Source organism: Scophthalmus maximus, chromosome 6 (assembly GCF_022379125.1).
Source record: "Scophthalmus maximus strain ysfricsl-2021 chromosome 6, ASM2237912v1, whole genome shotgun sequence".
NCBI classification, from domain to species: domain Eukaryota; kingdom Metazoa; phylum Chordata; class Actinopteri; order Pleuronectiformes; family Scophthalmidae; genus Scophthalmus; species Scophthalmus maximus.
In genome coordinates this window covers 6,489,197-6,502,500 of record NC_061520.1, presented here as the reverse complement: position 1 = coordinate 6,502,500, position 13,304 = coordinate 6,489,197, and the positions used below count along the sequence as shown (strand labels likewise).

The window sequence follows — 13,304 nt, the reverse complement described above, 5'->3', positions numbered from 1 at the left end:
GGGATGTTGGTTTATCACCAGGTGCCCTCAGACTGTGGCCGACTTTCCCATCAGCCCCCGTCTCTCTTCGTGCGACTGATCCGCAGGCGGTGGCGTCGCCGACCGTCTCGGAAGCGACGTTTCTGACTATTGTATGGTTGAACTCATCTGCTGTTAAAACGTCAGCATGTCAGCATTGCCATCGTGAGCATTAGCATTTAGCTCGACGCACCTCCGGTCTTCAGTGGCTCCCATAGGCTGTATACAAAAACACGATGACGCCAATGTGGAAGTGGCTGTAGACCTGTATTCTCTGTAACGACCAGCAGAGGGCGACTCCACTTCACTTCATTTTATAACGTCACTCAACATTTTCCTTGAAAATGTGTTTTTTTCTTTAAAACTACCATCTAGAAAAGCATTCAGACACTGTGACACATTAAGATTAGGTGCATTTCATCCATTTGAAATGAAATCTGCGACATGAAGCAGTGAGTGAATACCTGCTGACGCCACAGCCTCACAGAGCCATTAGCGCGATTGGAGACCTCTAGTCGTGTTGTTTCATTGCATTTGGCAGGAAGTCGATTAGTATTTTATTCTCTAGGTTCTCTTGTCGTCAGCACACAAACCTCCCCGCGTCGGATCAATGATATCCTAGCTTGGTAACGTTCCTCCGGAGCCTTCGTACGTAGCCCTGTATGCAAAGATAATGTCTGTTCGTCCGAGTCGGTTGACGAACCGCGCACATCAGTTGTGTTTTCCCCCGTTGTAGACGTAGTCGGGGAAGTTTCGCTTGCGGCCCCTTTTGACTTCTCCACTTTACAGCTCCCCCTGGCGAGAGGTGTGTCGGCCTGCCGGCAGCACTTCCGATGCTCGATGGTTCATGAAATGGGATTCTGCACTGCAGCCCCCCCAATCCCGTCCTCACTGAACTGAGATCCTCTTTCACGGGCTGTCGGGTGCATCAGTGCACACGATGCACACCGAGGACACTTCATACTGTAATCACAGGGACGGGGTCGTTACTAGTAGTCCAACAGTGGGTTTGCACGGTGACGCCAGTTCACAAAAAGTGGCATTTGATGATGTTTTTTTTTGTTTTGAGGGAGTTTTTTTGTAAGTTGATGAACCGATGCCTTCGCTCGTGCTGCGGTGCAATTTCCGAACAGATGAATTCCATTAGCGCAGCAGCTCTCGGCCCGAGGTGCAGGAGAGCCGATTCATTTTGAGAGGTCGACCTTCCTTGAAAAGAGAAGTGCATCAATACATACTGAACCAATTCGTACTGAACCTCTGTCCCCCGCTCGAGGGACACAATCACACGTCGGACAAGACAAGAGGTTTTTTGTGCCGAGTGTCAAAAAGGTGAAATATGAAATGGGACGTTGCTGAGGAATGAGAAGATGCAGCAGGTGGAATGTGAGATACAGCGTCATGGTGTAACAACAGCGGGGGGGGGGGGGGGGGGGGGGGGGGGGGGTGTTCAAATGCGAGTTGAAAGGTAAAGCTTAGGAGCAGAAAATCAACTGACAATTGATGAGGAATCCAAGATGAAGAGAAAAAGATAAAACGTTTCTTTTTTAAATTCAAAGCTACACTTAACATTATTTCACATGTCAACAATGGATCATATGACTTATGTGCGTAGCAAAGCCACAAAGGATCCCCTGAATCTGCAGGTTCTTTCTCATTTTAGCATCTTTCAGCCCAATGTTTTGGTTTTACTGCCACAAATGTACTGTTTATTTCTCTCATCAGCATCCAGGCAGCAAAAAAAAAAAGTCTCTTTTAAACCTATGGTACAATACCCAAAGTTAACATGTAGCTGGTGAACAAATTTACACAATGAAAAAAAATCCAATATTATATGACGCATTGCCTTTGTATGACGAAGTTCCTCGTTGCGTCGGTGACGTACTGTTCCATGCACACGTCTCTAGTGCCCGTTTCAGCCTCCGCAGTCGCGCGCGGAGGATGATCAATACTCTTCAGCGGATCAATGTTGAGTGCTTCAGAGGCAAATTAATATTTTTAAGTACTATTTCCGCCAGAGCATGACAGACTGTATGTGCCAAGTAAGGAGAGGTTGAAGTTTGAGTGATGGTGCTTAAAAAAATTACCATTGCAACACTGTGAAAATTCTACGATTAAAATATAAAAGTACCTATACTTAGTATTACCTATATAGTACTCGATAAAAATGACCTCTGTGAGTGATTTGTTTTTATACGTGACATTATTAGATTGTTAATATGGAATCCTCAATATATTTTGTATTAGGAGTTTAGAGAGAAAACAGATGAAAAAGATAAAAAAGATTAAAGTTTGTTTTTCAATCTTAATCAGAAAGGTACTTTGTGAGTGTGTTGTATTTCCCACTGAAATATTGTGGTAAAAGTATAAATCGTCCAAAAATGCGACTAGTACAAGTGCTTTTAAATTCGGTGAATATATACGTGCTGAAAGTGTCTCCTTGACACTTTATCACCAGTATGAAGAACCATTGTAGTGACGTTATAAATTCATAACCTCTGCAAATGAAAGAGTTTATGCATAGCGCCCTCCACTGGTCATTCTGAGTCCTGCACGTTGAGCTGACTGAAATCAGAGGCAATATTATCTCTGTCTATTCATGAAAAACATATAATCAGACAGATTTAAATAAAGTATTGGGTCACTTGTGACAAGAGAACAAATAAGATCTTTCCAGGTTGTTGTTTTTGTGGATGGTTGGATCCTGTTTGTGAAGAACCGCTGATAAAGGACTTTTTGTTAATGATACCGACTCGTCTCTCACAGCAGGAACCCTGCGACGCGTTCGAACATTTGCTGCAGCAGAAAAAAGGCAATGAGGCCAATATCGACACATCCGGCTCTATTAGTCATTTCCGTTCTTTCGTCTCCGGACTTCATTCATTCAAAGTCCTCGCTTCCTCCAAATGTCACTCTCTCCGTGGGTTTGGAAAATGTACAGTAGGCAGTCGGTGCAGGAGGACCAGATCGTTACGAACTGATCTCGTGTCCCTCCCGGCTTCTCTCTTCTCAGTCCTACTCCGTCATGTTGCCCCAGATCTGTGCGGTTGGGCAACGCATCCTCCACTAGTGGGGGGATGTATTCCCTCTCTCTCTCCGTCTCTCTCCCCCTCCCTCCTATGCAAACCCTGAATGCACCAAATATCCATCACTAGTCAAGTCAGGCCATATTTCTAGCACCGAGAGGAAAAACAATGCGTGTTTTGACATGAACATGTCGTTATCTTTTTGAATACGGTCTCCATGTAGGATAAGATGAGATAAGAAGCCTTTATTGTCATTTTATTGCATTGAATACAACGATATTGCGAATGCCCCTCCAACATTTGTATGTAACGTAAAACACACACACACACACACACACACACACATACACAGTCAACCACATTCCACGTCGTATTACCAGCATTCATCATGAAATCATAAAACCACAAAACAAGGGCAGGCAGGTTGTGAAGAGTATTAAATATATTGCGCAGATCTTAATAATAATAATAATAATAATAATATAATATTGCACAGATTAGTGCAATATATACGTTTGATTTGTTTGTGTTCATGCTGAACGGCAGAAGATAAAAAAAACAAAGAGACATGGAAAATAAATGTGGAAAAGAATTCCTCTGATCACTAATAAGTTCATGATCAGTCAGGGCAGTCGCCATCAACGCCACAGTGTCACATTAGCGTTTCGTTTTTTTCTAATTTGAATACAACGATGTGGATGAGCTCATCTGTATTGTGCAGTGTACAACACTGAAAAACTATTTCTCTGTGTCCTTTGTTCGAGTATTTTTTTAACACGATGGCGGTTCAGGCTCTCAACACCCTTTCTGAAGGGACATCTTTTCGTCACCCACGTGATCGGATGTGGAAGGAGTCACCGGGGAAATTTGGAGAAGCGAAATGGTGCGGTTCATCCCCGGTGTTAGTGTCAGTTGTTTTCCTCCTCTTTCAGTGTACAAATCAGCGGCTGGGCCCTGATGAACCCCGGAGGACATCAGGATCGATTGCCTCGAATCTCTCTAAACTTAACGTCAACGTCTCTCCCCACGTTCATATTGGCGCTCTCATTTTTGATAAGTGGAGATTATGGCGGCGTCCCTCCCGCTGTACGCAAATCCCGGTTCGGTGTTCAGAGGGCGACCCGGCTGACTCAGGAGGCTCGTCGGCTGGCGTGGACGGACCACCGCCGACGTCGCTGATTCCCACACTGTTTGTCCTTTCGCTGTGTTTAAGGATGAGTCCGTGCCTCAGTCCTCGGTCCTCATCCCGTCCCTCTGGCATCAGGCCAAGAAAACTAAATTGTTTTTTATTGTTTTGGGGTTTTTTTCTGCAGGCCACGAATTTATTGTTTCTGCGCATTTTTCGTTCGGATCTCTCTCGGGTCGCGGGTCGACACGCACGTCTTTGGTGCTCCAGCGAGTATTTGTGGCACGTGGATCGGAGCAATGGCTTTGGACCATTGATGAATTTTGAATCATCTTCTGAAGTTGACCCCCACATGAGCTACATGATGTGTCTCTTTTTGCCATCCCCCCTTTTTTCCCTGCTATATCATGACACATTTTCCCATAGCGGGACTGATAAAGGATTATCTTACTTCACCTCATCTCATCTCATCTCGAGGTCACATCCCCCAAACACCCTCTCGGCACGACTGTTAAATATCTTCATCTGTAAATCATCTATATCTGTTTTTGGTTAAGCGGCCCAGTAACTGGCTTTGTTTGCTTCATGAATTACATTTACAGCTACAGTTACGGAGTTACAGTGAAAAGCTGCTGTCAAAGAACAAGAGTGACACACACACACACACACACACACACACACACACGACACCCAGTCACTGCGACTGATGCACAGAGCCAACTCTGACCATATGGTGCTCTGTGTTTACCATTGTCTACGCTGCAGTAATAACTGACCAGAGTCCAACCAGTGCCTTGTGTGTGTGTGTGTGTGTGTGTGTGTGTGTGTGTGTGTGAGAATGTTTGTGTGCATGTGCATGTGTGTGTGTGTGTGTGAGAATGTTTGTGTGCGTGTGCGTGTGCGTGTGTGTGTGTGTGTGTGTGTGTGTGAGAATGTTTGTGTGCATGTGCATGTGTGTGTGTGTGTGTATGTGTGTGTGAGAGAGAGAGATAGAGAGATAGAGAGATAGAGAGATAGAGGCACAGAGAAGGATGGGAGTCCAGATGAGAGCAGAACAATGGAAATAAAAGAGAAAAGCTGATGAGGAGAGGAAGGAACCAGACGAGGCAGGAAATGTGGGAAGCGTGCGAGCAGCTGACTGTGGGACGAGCTGCCTCCCCGAGCTTCGCATTTCTCTGTTACACCCCTGCATTGCAGCACTGCCTGCAGGAGCGGACAGGGTGCAGTCTTTTTCCACGTCCTCTCTGCTGCTGCTGCTGCCGCCGGCGCCTCAGAGGAGACAAATCATCCCGACCGGAACGTCCCAGCGCAACTCGGCACCGGCACACGTTTTGGGTCTGACACCAGCTGCCCCCCCCCCCCCGCCCCAGCGGATGTTCGTAATCAGGGGTCTTTGATAGTCGGTCGTGTTTTCTCTGATCGACGTCCCTCGGCGGCACAAGTCCTCCGGCTTGACTCGTCCCCCTGCGTGGAGAGAGTGACTTGTTAAGAGAGGGCGGGAAAGGTTCAGTCATTCCGATACTCGAGCTGGAGTATCCCACAATGCACTCTGAGTGTCTGTGCGTTCCAACCCCATACCGCTACTGTTATTGCCTCCGGTGATGCTGCAAATACATCGTGACCTTGCACTAAACTCCGAGACGCCGAAGCTGCTGAGTCAGGAATCGAGTGGTCATTTATCAAACCGTGTCGGGTCCGTAAACTGATTAAATCTGTGCACACGGACGAATGAAAAAAACAAAGCCCTGCAGCATTAATTCAACAAACTTGTAATTCAGCTGTTATTAATACTTTTTTTTATCCTCATTTGTTAATCTTCTCGTCCGTGACTGCGGTGGCGCCGGGACGCTCCTATTAAAATGAAATTGTTTAATGTAATCCGTTCAATTTGCCATCAGTGTGTGTACGATGTGACGGCAGAAACAAGTTCACATATGATCACCACACAGTAACACGTCCAGCAGCCCTTCCAGGGCAACGTCTTTCATTTGGAGTTCCTGGCGACCGGGCCAATATTCACTCATCTTTTAGCTCTTGTTTGGTTTCTGTCAACTCCTGGGGGGGGCAGGGCGGGGGACGTCCGTCTCTCTGACTGTATCCGCTTGGCTTTTCTTTTTGGTGGTGGTCAGTTAGTGCCCAGTGGCTTTTTATAGAGATTCTTCACTGACAACAGCTGACGGCCTTTGGCTTCAACAACAGCGAGGAGTGAGCGAAAAACGGTAAAGTTGTGGAACAGACAATTCAAACGTTGCAGATTCAGTTGAGAAGTCGCTGTAGGTTCATGATTATGACGCATTGTCATTTCACAGATATCTCCAACAGCGGATTTAAAGACAAAGAAGCTTGTTTCTCAGATGCTGATGCGATACTGTACAAATACGGTCCCGGCTGTGGATCAGGAGGAAGGGATGGTCGTCCACCAGTCAGAAGGTGGACGGTTCAATCCACCAGTCCACATGCCAAAGTCTCGTTGGGCAGGACACTCGAACACCGAATTGCCTCTGGCGTCTATTCCAGGCAGTGTTTGAATGTGAGGGACGAAGCGCTGTAAATAGCCGCGCGTGTGTGAATAAGACTTGTGCTGTAAAGTGCTCCGAGTGGTCGATGAGACTAGAAAAGCGCCATATAGATGCGAACCATTTATGTATCTTGTAATTTCGTGGTATGACACTGCACCAGATTAGAACACAGATGAGTGGAATTTAAAAACAACACTAAAAGCAACAGCAACATTCAACGCGAAAGCACTTCAGGATTTTTTTAGATTTATTACAGATTTTTTTTTTTTTTAATTCTTGATCAAATGTTGTCAGTTTCCATTTAGTGATTTATTTCATATTGTAAGTTGAGAGTGACACAAAGGCTCCTGCAGACCCGGCGCTGACTCACTCACCGGAGGGTTTTCATCCGTTTAAAATGCATCAACAATGCTGAAGATTAATTGGACTGAAATCTCTGAATTTATTTTATTTTGGCCCAAAAGAAAAAGGGAAAATTGCGGAAACCAGTTTCCGCCTAAGTCAATAATAATGGAGCGAGGTAAAATCAAATTTCCCTCAGAATAATGTGTCTATTTGCCTCATATCAGATATGAATTGGATTTCTCCAGCCACGGACCAATGGGCTGCTGGCTTTTTGGCTGTTTGCCATTTACAGTTTTCTCCATTTTTCTCATTTGCAATTTCTTTCACATTCTTGCTTTGAGTGAATTAAGTTGAGTGTTGTTGCCAAGTTGGCTTCTGTGAAAATGCAAATTTAAAGTGCAGCTGCCGCCGTATGTTGGCATTAAATGTCACCGTATAATTACTGACTGCAGGAAGTTTGAATTGAGGCGGCACAATAAATCAGTGAGCAGAGTGTGTCCTAAATTTAACTCGCCCCCTAACAGCCCGACCCACTGAGTTGTTTTTTTTACCGTCTCACTGTCTTTATAAATAATATAGAATCAATTAGAAATACAGTAAGAAAGAGAATCTGATATTTTGGGGATACAAAAAGAAAGAGGAGCTTTGTCACTTTCAACCTGGGGCGGAAGTAAATGAACAAAAAAGTGGGGAAATTAGAAAATGTATATCATGAAGGAAAAGTTTAATGTGTCAGGAAATACACATATTTGCTCACTTTTCAAAAGTTAGATGTAAAGATTGACACCACTCTCGTGTTTGTACCGTAGATGTGAAACCAGAGCCTGGTGTTTAGCTTAGCTTAGCATAAAGACTGTCTGGTCTGGCTCTGTCTGAAGATGCAACTGAAGTTCAGTCATCAGCATTCTACGTCTTGTTTGGTCCAGGCAAAAACACAAAGTTCAAACATCTTCGCAGACGACTATGTGCTATTTCTTCGCCACACTGGTGTTTAGTGGACAGATTAAACCTTTGGACAGAGCCAAGGCTGTTTCCTCCTGAAACCGACGGTTAAGCAACATCACCTTGCCTCCGCAGTTCTTCCCAAACAACATTCTTTTCATTGTGGTGACCCCCACGTCCACCTCCACCTTCAAATACACTTTTAACTTTTGATTTGGGTCATTTGGCTTTTCGAGTTGGCAGCAAGGTCATTTGATTCTGATTCAAAATCAAACTGTCAAGAGAACCCGATGAAAGGAAAATACAAAAGGGAAGGAAGTGAAAAGATTCAATCCAATTGAAGCAGAAGACCTTGGTGATATTATTTTTTTTTGTACAGCGTTGCGGCTAAATGTTTTCTTCAAAATGATGAGGAGAGGAAGGAGAAAACAGATTTGACGAAAACATGGGAGATGGATGGATGGATGGATAGATAGATAGATAGATAGATAGATAGATGGTGGAAGGATGGATGGATGGATAGATAGATAGATGGCTAGATAGATGGATGGATAGAGCAGATAGATAGAAAGATAGATAGATAGATGGATAGACAGATGATAGATAGATGGATGGATGGATAGATAGATAGATAGATAGGTAGATGGATGGATGGATAGACAGATAGAAAGATAGATAGATAGATAGATGATAGATAGATGATGGATAGACAGATAAAAAGATAGATAGATAGATAGATGATGGATGGATAGATAGATAGATAGATAGATGAATGGATAGATAGATAGATAGATTGATAGATGATGGATGGATAGATAGATTGATAGATAGATAGATGGATGGATCGATGGATGGATGGATAGATAGATAGATAGATGGATGGATGGATGGATGGATGGATAGATAGATAGATAGATGGATGGATGGAGGGGTAGATAGATATATAGATAGATAGATAGATGGATAGATGGAGAGGTAGATAGATATATAGATAGATAGATAGATAGATAGATAGATAGATAGATAGATGGATAGATGGATGGATCGATGGATGGATGGATAGATAGATAGATAGATGGATGGATGGAGGGGTAGATAGATATATAGATAGATAGATAGATGGATAGATGGAGAGGTAGATAGATATATAGATAGATAGATAGATAGATAGATAGATAGATGGAGAGATAGATAGATAGATAGATAGATAGATAGATAGATATATAGATAGATAGATAGATAGATGGAGAGATAGATAGATAGATAGATAGATAGATAGATAGATAGATAGATAGATAGATGGAGAGATAGATAGATAGATAGATAGATAGATAGATAGATATATAGATAGATAGATAGATAGATGATGGATGGATGGATAGGTAGATAGATAGATAGATAGATGGAGAGATAGATAGATAGATAGATGGAGAGATAGATAGATAGATAGATAGATAGATAGATAGATATATAGATAGATAGATAGATAGATAGATGATGGATGGATGGATAGATAGATAGATAGATAGATAGATGGAGAGATAGATGGAGAGATAGATAGAGAGAGGCTCTGTGATCGTGGTGTGAGATGCCTGCCCCCCTCTGGCAGGAGCAGCTCACTGCACTGTGAGGAGTGAGGGGCCAGTAGCCACCTCACCTCACAGCAGCTCCTGACAGCTGCTTGGTGAAAACTAGCACACAGGAAGGTATTTCCTCCACGAGGCGGAGGAAGAAAAGAGGATATTATAGGAGCAAACCAGGGTGAAAGATAGAATGCTGGAATTGAGAAGGGCTCAAATATGTACAGGAGTAACTACCTGAGGGTCATTTCCATGCATCCTGTCCATTTGAGACCAGTTTGTCACGCAGAGGTAATGCAAGCCCAAGCTGAGACGACTTACATTTCATTACCCGCAGAGGTTCATTTTCAAGCCTCCGACACACATCTGTGCGTTTGCATTGATTTCCGCCGTCACACTTGAGTTGTTTCACGACGTAATGGTTTTCAGCTCAGTGTTGTGGCTTGCCGTTCTTTTTGTTTTTGTGTTGTCTCGTAACCGGAGAAGATGCTTTGCAATCTGCTCAGCTCCAATCACCAGTGACGAGTCTCCTGAGAGATTCACACGGTCTCGACCTAATCATCCTCCGGTTCACTTGTCCATTTTGCAAAGCCTTTCTTTTCTTTTCCTTTCTTTCGTATGCCAGCGAGCATCCCTCCAGAGCACTTGCGTGGCACTCCTGAGATCAATTGCTGGGATTCAATTAATTGCACGGGCTCGGTGCAACACAGTTTGTGGAGCTGGTGTGGTTGAAAGCCAAGCGCACACACCGTCGGAGTTTCCCAGCTGTCCTACTACCTCAGTTACCTCTAGCTGTAATGCACCTCTGATCTGAACTATTGCTTTATTCAAATGACAACCCCCCCACCCCACCCACCCCCCAACCCCCTCCTCCCGCCCCCGAAGCTTGTGCATATTGATCTTTTACAACTGCCCTCCAATGCCAGACCAAACGAATGGCATGCTGCAATCAGTTGTGTGAGCAGCATCACAAATGAGGCTGGGGGGGGGGGGGGTGTTGTTAGAGAGAAATGGGTTGAGAGGCTGCGTACATTACATTGAGGGAGAGACAGAGGAGGGGAGTAGGGAGGGAGGTGTGCGACGGGGGAGGGTGGAAAATGGGGGAGATGGTGTGCATTGGGAGAGGAGGAGGAGGAGGAGGAGGAGGAGGAGGGGTGTAGTGCTGCAGTGGAGAGAAGTGAGAGGAGACTGCAGTCTCTGCTTATGGGAGAGATCAGACTATGTTACCACAGCTCTGAGGAACCGTAGCCCCGAAACAAACCATCGATATTGGATGGGCCACCTCCAGAGGGGGGGATACCACATCTGACCGGTGAGTTGTTGTTTTTTTTTTGGTGTTGGCCCTGGAAAACATTTGACGAAAAAAAATTGAGGTGCATGTTGATGTGACATGACAGATAGAACATGGCTCCCCGGGGTGATCTCTTTTTCTGCATTCTTCTTCTTCGAACTAAGTCGGGGACAAAAGTACAACACAGTGACACCGTCTCCGAAGGTGTGCTCGTGAGTCAGGATGTGTCCGAGCCTTTTTCTCATTTTGTGGCTGAGTGATGAGCTGCAGGAGTGGAATGCAGATGAAAAACCCGAGTGCTAACGGCACAGAGGTAAATACTTAGGCCATAACAGTAAATGTGCGTTTTGCTGTCTACCCATTCGCCCGCCGCCCTCATCACAGGGGAGAGTATGCTAAGCCGTGGAAGTTAAGAGACCGAAGTTGTCCGTGAGACGAGGAAAGCATGAGACGTCTTGGACATTTTGCGTTCTTCAAAAACACAGCTGCTGACATGTTTCGCCAACGGTGATTCGGAAGCGCTGATTTTCTGACTGAGCGATGATGCCGGCCATAGAACCGCTGTTAATCTCTTGGGAGGGACCCCTGTTGCGGCTACAACAACTTTAATCATAATCAGCGTACACTACAGCAGCGTGGTTGCAGTTGGGATTCGTGTCGTGCCCGTACCCAACGACCCAACGCTCAGACAATGACTTGACACTGGCCTTGAGCCAATCGGTTATTTGATTGGCTGGTCTCCTCGTCTATAGGCAGGTTGTGAGCAGTTCTGGATAGCTGATAGACACTATCAGGATTGCTTAGCAACAAAGATCTGCAGGCCCACGGCACACGGGGCCTCTCCCGCACCGCCTGGGAACAGCAGGCATTCGAGGCACAGATCCCAACCTATCAGAAATGAGGGAATGACTAAAGCGCACGTGTTTGAATGAAACACTTATTGATCTGTGGCCCCGCGAGTCAATGCGCGGTTAAATCATGCGTGTTTGCCGAGGCGCTGACGGAGGAGGCTGATGTCTGCCCGCTCACTTTCATCTCATGATACTGATATCCTCACACACACACACTCACACACACACACACACACACACACACACACACTGAGTGTATTTAAAATGGATTTCTTACTCAACGGTAAAAGATTCACTGTATTATGAGGCATAAACCTTTGCGTTTGCGTCTGCGGTAATTGGTCGTTTGTCCGCCCGCACCACAAAAAACAAGTTCAGCAGCAAATCTGTGAAACCCTGCGACTCATTTGTTGTCAGTGCTCATTCAAACGGTCAAATGGAGACGGATCGTTTGTTTCTCTTCATGTTTTGAGGAGATGCAACAAAATCACTCCAAAATGTCCCGGAAATTTGAGAGCGACACTCACACATTTTATGGTTTTTATTGTCATGTGTCATATTCTCTCTTTATGCTTTAAGCCTTTCTACCTTCCGCATAATGGTAGTGATGATATTAAGCCGGTAAGAGCGACTCACATGATGCTCTCTCTACCTACTTGAAACAGTATTCATTTCATGACCTTTCCTGTCAGAACTCCTTCGAGTTCTTCGCTCGGAAGCGAAAGCAAATAAACATGGAGAAATTTTAACTGCGGAGCAAGTGAATTTGTCAAGTTGCCAGTTATTCTTTAGCGTTATGTTGAGGTGGTGGTGGGGGTGGCGGACTCGAAGTTCCCAGAAAAATGTGTCATACTGCAGTAAAAATATTTGTGCTAATAGAATCTAAACCAATAAACCGGGCTCCAAATGTCCCCAGTCACCGCCGTCTATTTTTAAGTAATTGAATAATGAGTGAGAAAAGAAAGAGGGATTCTCTTTCTGTGAAGCAAATTTAATCCAAAGCAAATTGATGCTACAGTTTGTCAAGTGCTTCCAGTTATCAGCGGCATATGATTTTGTAAAAACATTTTCACGGTGAAAACAGAACGCTGGCCTCATGGAGACCGGAGTATTGACACGTTCGCCCCTCGGCGGTAAATGCTAATACCGCGTAGGTGTCACTCGTAGTCACGCACAGAGCAGACGGAGAACGAGAAGAACAGTGTAATGTTTAAATGTTATAAATTAAATTTATTATTATTATTATTATTATAACGCTCACCCGAGGCTCGGAGCGTGATTGATTCTGTCAGCTGTTTGCGGTGAATTCAATTTCCGGATTAGGATTGAAGAAGGTGATACAAATCACTTGTTGTATTAGTCTCTGATTTGATGTGGGACTGATTTGCGCTGCAGCTTCATGATCTTACTGTAGCATAGATTTCATTTGGTTCTACTTCTACTACTTCAACTACTGAGTATTTCTATCATTGACTCACCTGCAATCTGCTTTTTTCTCCACTAATGGGAAAATCGCTCGGTCTGTAAAATGACAAACTATTGCGAATGAGTATGAGCGTCACAGTTCCCCAAGGCACAAGGAACCGCTCGTATATTCAGTTCGCTTTCA

The 13,304-nt window shown here is 44.6% G+C and overlaps 1 protein-coding gene across 3 annotated transcripts in view; it reads left to right on the top strand.

Moving 5' to 3' along the window:
• The window catches only part of LOC118308846 (synaptotagmin-2), a 28,675-nt gene that overhangs the window by 2,338 nt on the left and 13,033 nt on the right, over window positions 1–13,304 (top strand). Inside the window, exon 1 of one of the 3 annotated variants that reach the window (XM_035630274.2) lies at window positions 10,720–10,865. The exons of the other annotated variants lie outside the window; for them this stretch is intronic. The gene's annotated coding sequence lies outside the window, so the exon portion shown is untranslated. Of the gene's footprint in view, window positions 1–10,719; window positions 10,866–13,304 lie in introns of those variants that run through there. 3 annotated transcript variants of the gene reach the window in all.